Source organism: Helianthus annuus, chromosome 11 (assembly GCF_002127325.2).
Source record: "Helianthus annuus cultivar XRQ/B chromosome 11, HanXRQr2.0-SUNRISE, whole genome shotgun sequence".
In the NCBI taxonomy this organism is placed as follows: domain Eukaryota; kingdom Viridiplantae; phylum Streptophyta; class Magnoliopsida; order Asterales; family Asteraceae; genus Helianthus; species Helianthus annuus.
In genome coordinates, this window is record NC_035443.2 from 183,840,895 (window position 1) to 183,848,089 (window position 7,195).

At 40.6% G+C, this 7,195-nt stretch overlaps 1 long non-coding RNA gene across 1 annotated transcript; it reads left to right on the forward strand.

Moving 5' to 3' along the window:
- Positions 1-4,690: 4,690 nt before the first annotated feature.
- On the forward strand, positions 4,691-6,525 carry LOC110887462. Its single transcript, XR_002563327.2, has 3 exons — positions 4,691-4,833; positions 5,345-5,411; positions 6,365-6,525. It is a non-coding gene; the product is annotated as an uncharacterized LOC110887462 (long non-coding RNA).
- Positions 6,526-7,195: the final 670 nt, after the last annotated feature.

Consider the following 7,195-nt stretch of genomic DNA (forward strand, 5'->3'; position numbering starts at 1 on the left):
AATGACAAAGCGGTGCCAAGAGTCACCGAACAAATGAGAGAAGTGATTGCTGAAGAGGTAGGAAAAGCAATCGAGAATAGTTTGTCGGGTTTCATCGATAAAATCCAAACCACGGTGTTATCAGTGGTGGATGAAAGGATAAAGAAACTGGAGGATAATGCAAATTTAGCCAAGGAGAAATTGGTAGAGCGTAAGGGTTGCTCGTACAAAGAATTTATGGCATGCAAACCGCCACTCTACAACGGAGAAGTGGATCCGATAGTGTGCCAAAGGTGGTTAAGTGATATAGAAGGGGTATTTGAGAGAACCCACTGTGACGCGAATGACTTCGTGGCGTATGGCACGGGTCAACTGAGAGGTCAAGCAAAAGACTGGTGGGATAATAAGAAAAAAGGAAATCGGTAGCGAAGAAGCGAAGGCGATGACATGGGATGAGTTTAAGGTACCCTTCCTTAAACATCACAGTCCCAAGGCGGTTATTAATCGAATCAAAGAAGAATTTATCCAGCTTAGGCAGAAGGGCGAATCCATTGATAAAATCACGGGAACCTTTCTTGACAAATTAAGGTTTTGTGATGAATTGGTGACGACCGAAGAACAGAAGGTGTATTATTATTATAATATGCTAAGCGCGGAGTATCGGGAGTTCATGACTCCCTCAAAATACGAAACCCTCACCGAAATCATCAACGCCGCTCGGGAAAGAGAGATAGAGTTGAAGAAACAAATTGAGAGGGGTGAAAGAAGGACGCAAGTGGTTAATCCAAGTCCTACGAAAAAGGCACGCGTAAATGACTCATCAAAGAAGCAAGAAGGAAAAAGTAGCTCGCCAAGCTGTAAAGTATGTGGGAAAGGGCACAAGGGTGAGTGCCGGTTTAAGGACAAGCCGTGTCCTATATGCGGGAAGACAGGGCACACGGCTGCATTGTGCCCAGGGAAAGTTTCGGTATGCTACAAATGTTATCAGCCGGGTCACAAGAAATCCGAGTGCCCGGAATTGTCCGGAAAGAGGGAAGACAAAAGTGTGCACACCGAAGCACCAAAGGCAAAAGCTAGATCTTTCCAGTTAACGGCAGTGGAGGCGAAAACGGAGCCCGATGTGGTCTCAGGTATATTTGCCATAAATTCAATTCCTGCTCATGTGTTATTTGATACGGGTGCGAATAAGTCCTTTATTTCACATGGACTTATTCGACATCCTTCCTTTGTACTAACAAAATTACCTATGCCATTAGAGGTAGAAATAGGTGACAACAAAAACTTCCTTGGATGTGATATATGTCGAGATTGCAAGATAAGCATAGATGATGAGGAATACCCGATAGATTTAATTCCTATGTCCATGGGAGAGTTCCAAGTAGTGGTTGGAATGGATTGGCTATCCCGACACAATGCGAAAGTCATGTGTTTCCGCAAGGAGATAAAACTAACATCTCCAAGTGGGAAATCGATTATCATACGTGGCGAGAAGGAAGGAAAACCTGTTATGTGCTCAATGATAAAAGCTTATAAGCTCATCAAGCACGGATGTAGAGCATTCATGATATACGCAAATGAACCAAACAAAGGATCGCTAAAGATTGAAGACGTGCCGGTAGTGCGTGAATACGCCGATGTGTTCCCGGAAGACCTACTGGGAATACCGCCGGAACAGGAGATAGAGTTCGGGATCGAATTGATTCCGGGCGCGAAACTCGTGGCCAAGGCGCCGTATCGGCTTGCACCCTCAGAATTGCAAGAGTTAATGTCTCAAATTCAAGATCTCCTCGACAAAGGCTTTATTCGCCCAAGTGTGTCACCGTGGGGCGCACCGGTGTTGTTTGTTAAGAAAAAGGATGGGAGTATGCGTATGTGCATCGATTACCGCGAGTTGAACAAACTCACGGTGAAAAATCGATATCCACTTCCAAGAATTGACGACTTATTCGATCAATTGCAAGGTGCTAAATGGTTCTCCAAGATCGACCTTAGATCGGGGTACCACCAGTTGAGAGTCAAGGAGGAAGACATACCGAAGACGGCTTTCCGTACACGGTACGGACATTACGAATTCTTGGTGATGTCCTTTGGGTTAACAAATGCGCCCGCGGCCTTCATGGACCTCATGAACCGGGTCTGCAAGTCCATGTTAGATAAGTCGGTAATAGTGTTTATTGACGACATTTTAATATACTCAAAGGACGAAGCGGAACACGCAAGACATTTGTACGAAGTCTTGGAGACGCTCAGAAAGGAAAAGTTGTATGCAAAATTTTCAAAATGCGCCTTCTGGTTGCGAGAGGTGCAATTTCTTGGGCACGTCATTAATGCAAAAGGGGTGTTAGTAGACCCGTCAAAAATAGAAGCCGTGGCAAAATGGAATCCACCGAAGAATCCTTCGGAAATCAGAAGCTTTTTGGGGCTTGCGGGTTATTATCGGAGGTTCATACAAGATTTCTCCAAAATTGCCATGCCACTGACCAAACTAACCCGCAAGGAGGAGAAGTTTATGTGGGGCGAGGACCAAGAAAAGGCGTTTCAAACGCTTAAGGAAAAATTGACACAAGCACCGGTATTGTCATTACCGGATGGGACGGATGATATGATAGTTTACTCGGATGCCTTGCATTCGGGGCTTGGTTGCGTTGTGATGCAACGAGGCAAAGTTATAGCCTATGCCTCAAGGCAGCTGAAAACTCATGAAAAGAGATATCCTACTCATGACCTCGAGCTAGCGGCGGTGGTGTTCGCCTTGAAAATATGGAGGCATTATCTATACGGGGTAAAGTTCACTATTTTTACCGACCACAAAAGCTTAAAGTATTTCTTCGACCAGAAGGAATTAAAAATGAGGCAAAGGCGGTGGTTGGAGACGGTCAAAGACTTTGATTGTGATATACATTACCATCCCGGGAAGGCTAATGTAGTAGCGGACGCGTTAAGCCGAAAGACAGATTATGCGCCTATTCGAGTCCGATCGATGCAACTAATAGTAACATCGGTATTGCTCGACCAAATTCGGAAATCTCAAAGTGAAGCAATAAAAGAAGAGAATGTGAAAAAGGAAAGAATAGTAGGGCAGTTAAAGGACTTGGAGGACGGCAACCAAGGATTAAAAACTCGATTTGGGAGAATTTGGGTTCCCAATACATGTGGAGCCAAAGCACTTTTACTTGACGAGGCCCATAAATCTCGTTATTCGATACATCCGGGGGCGACTAAGATGTATAATGATTTAAAACAAAATTATTGGTGGCCCGGAATGAAAAGAGATATAGTGAAATACGTGGAGAAGTGTTTGACTTGTTTACAAGTCAAAGCAGAGCATCAAAAACCATACGGTAAGCTGCAACCATTAGACATTCCAGTTTGGAAGTGGGAACAAATTACGATGGACTTGCTGACTAAACTGCCCAAAACTAGCCGTGGTTTTGACGCCATATGGGTAGTTGTAGATCGATTGACAAAAAGTGCACATTTTATTCCGATTCGTGAGACTTATACATCAGAAAAGATGTCAGAAGTGTATACCAATGAGATTGTGGCGCGTCACGGAGGACCGATATCCATAGTGTCCGACAGGGATACCCGGTTTACTTCGGATTTTTGGCGTGGTTTCCAAGAGCAAATGGGAACCAAGCTGTTCATTAGCACCGCTTACCATCCTCAAACGGATGGGCAAAGTGAGAGAACGATACAAACGTTGGAAGATATGTTGCGTGCTTGCATTATCGACTTTGGGGGCAGTTGGGATGTCCATTTACCTTTAGTCGAATTCTCATATAACAACAGCTATCACGCAAGTATTAAAATGGCTCCATATGAGATGTTATATGGTAGAAAGTGCCGAACCCAAGTTTGTTGGGGAGAAGTTGGTCCGCGGGGTTTAGCTCAGACTGATATAATCCGAGCTACAAATTGTAAGATCGACTTGATCCGCACTCACTTAAAAGCAGCTCAGGATCGACAAAAATCCTATGCGGATAAACGAATGAGGCCAATAGAATTTCAAGTGGGCGATAAGGTAATGTTAAAAGTATCGCCGTGGAAGGGGATAATTCGATTTAGAAAAAGAGGAAAGTTGAGCCCAAGATTTATCGGGCCATTCGAAATCGTGGAACGGGTTGGAAAGGTAGCATACCGTCTCGAGCTACCTGAGGAGTTGAGTGGAGTACACAGCACATTCCACGTGTCACATCTTCGTAAATGTTTAGCGGACGAAACTGCTCGTGTCCACTACAACGATATCGAGGTGGATAACAGCCTTAACTACGCGGTAAGGCCAATTGCAATTCTAGATCGTAAAGTGAAGAGTTTGAGAAACAAAAAGATCAACCAAGTGAGGGTTAAATGGGAACACCGTAAGGGTGCGGATACTACGTGGGAGTCCGAAGAAGAAATGCAACGGCTCTACCCTACGTTATTCGGTACGTAATTCGGTTTCGGGGACGAAACCCTCTTTAAGGGGGGTGGACTTGTAACATCCCGAAATTTCAAAACTTTATACTAGAATTATAATGTGTATAATAAACAAGAATAAATTAACTAGGATAAATAACCTAGTTAGTTAAGAGTCTTGTAGTAACACTTGAATGAGTAAAAGGCCAAGAATATAAACTAAATAAGAGTGGAGGGACTAAAGTTGTTAAAATAGAAACTTAAAATACTAATATTAGTAAAATAAAACAAACCAAACACCTCAAATGAGGCCTGGTCGATCAACAGAAGGAAGGGGGCGACACCCACACTTCCAAAACCTAAAAATCTACTAAACTCTCAAATTGAAGGCCAAAATTCAGTTGAAATCGGAATCTAAACATAGAATCGTGATCTCCTCCTCAAGAAGGTCATAAGGTATGTCAAATTAGGTTGTTTTGATACAACTTAAATTCTTACATGAGATTGAAATCGAAGGTTGAGCTTGATTATGTGTTGTAAAACATGAAATTGGAAGTAATGTAAAGTCTAGGGACAAACCCTAGATGATTTCTTGTTAAAATCTTGCATGTTAGTTGTAAGAATCAAAATCACTATAGTGGGTGATTAGTAAGTTAGTAGAACTTGATAAACACTAGGATTAAGACTCTTGTTCTAGTGAAAACTGAAATTGTGAGATAATCTCTGAAATTGTTGATGCTAAAATATGTGTATATTGTCTAATTGAAGTTGACTTGAGTGATAAATTCAAGTTATGAACTTGGTTTAGATCATGTAAAAATCTGACCTGCAAGGTGTTTGATAAAACGCCTAAATGAGGATTAAAATGTTAAAGATTGCTAAAAACGCAGATTTACATATCTAATGAATGAATGCGTTAAAGCTTATGAAAAAGAGTTCTAATCTTGTTATGAATTGGACTCTTTAGGCAAGGAATCCGGAACGTCAAGTGGACACGCCGGAGGTGATACCCGCGGAAAAGGTGTGCTTTGAAGGTACGTGACTTAGTCCCGTTAACTTATGCTTAAATGCTTTAGTTTGATATGTAATTGATGTTGTAGTGTATAGGATGCGTTTGATGCGTCGTTTAAGTGACGAAGTACACTCGACCATCAAACGGGTCAAAATAAGGACCTAGAATTTAGTTTGGCATGTCAACAAAGTGATAGTTTTCACTAATTAGCCAAACGGGTCAAAAGATGCTTTTATAAAAGAATCATGAGAATAGGGACTTGAAAGTCTCATATTTCGTTAAGTGGTGGATTGTACCACGTTATTGAATTGGTTATATAAATTTTAAGACTAAGAACCCGGGATATCGGGTCAAACAATAGAAGCTCTATGGAAGTGTCGTTTGAAACGGAATGCTTGAATTCCGAAGAAACAAGTAGATAGTCCTACGGGAACGCAAAGCCATGGAATGGCACAAATACGTCAAATAGATGAGCCCGGGAATTTGGGTAATTACGTCAAAAAGGTTTTAAGAATGGGGATGAGGTGCTATGCATCTTCACTAATGAGTTGGATAATTGAGACAAGGAAATTGTGAACCGATTGTCGGAATCTTGGTTTCCACGATATAAAAATTACATGGTTGAATCCGTAATTTCATTACGGACTCATAGTGAAAAGAATCGGCTAAAACAGACAAGCGAGTAAAAAGTTATGAACTTGTAAAGTTGAAAAATAGTTAAAGGGTAAATGTGCAGAGCCCACCGTAAATTACGGTTCCACCGTAATTTACGGTGGAGCTCAAACTGTTACGGTGAGATCCTCCTGAGTTACGGCAGAACCAAAAACATCCCAGCTTCACCGTAACTTACGGTGACACCGTAAGTTACGGTGGAACCCAGAAAAATTATGTTTTGTTCGTTGATTTTTGATGTCGGGGATTGTTTATATGTAACTTATTAAAGTCCAAACTAATGTTTTTAGTGTTTGACTTCAGGTATGAATGAGGTCCTCCCGGATGGCGATCAAGTACATGTCAAGAACCGAACACATATTTCGAAGCTTCCGCACTAAACTTAATTTTGTCTAAACTTTAAACATGATGTAATTTCTTTTGTTGATCGTGTTTTTAAATCCCTCAAACTAGTGATTAGTTTACTAGCAAGGGTTACTTTAATCTAGTTATGCACTATCTTGGATGTGGTTGGCATCTCCACAAGTGTGTATGGTTTTAAAGAAAATGATTTTGTAAACTCTGAATTTTATAAAGTTTCATAAAATTTTTAGTTAAATTCTGTTAAATTATTAAGGGTGTTACATATCGCTCGTTAGTTTCTTTCTTCCTTCTGCAAGACCAATGCGCGGCCGCGCAAGGTTAGAAAGGTTGAAAGGTTGGTTTGGTGGTATGGTCCTATATCTTTGTGGGATTTTTGGGACCTTACCCCTTCAATCATAAACAATACAACTAACTTATGATATAAAATCGCATTTGCATTTATATCAATTCGCAAGTTTAATCTAACCTAAAACAAAAAACCTTTGACATACTATCTTTTTATCATATGAAATCGCAAATGTCATAAAAACCACCACAAAACCCTATATGATATCGCACATCTATCGGTATCATTAAGACAACTGCATAAAAAATGCAAAACCTAATAAATAAATATACTAGTAATAAACCCTAGCAAAATTGAAGTTGTTATCAATATGTAATGTTATAAAACTATATGTTTCAGTTAAAACGTTAATAAACAAACAAAATCGCATTTGATTTTAAAGCTCCTGTATATTACACTTTAAATCGCAAATGTAAATAGATACC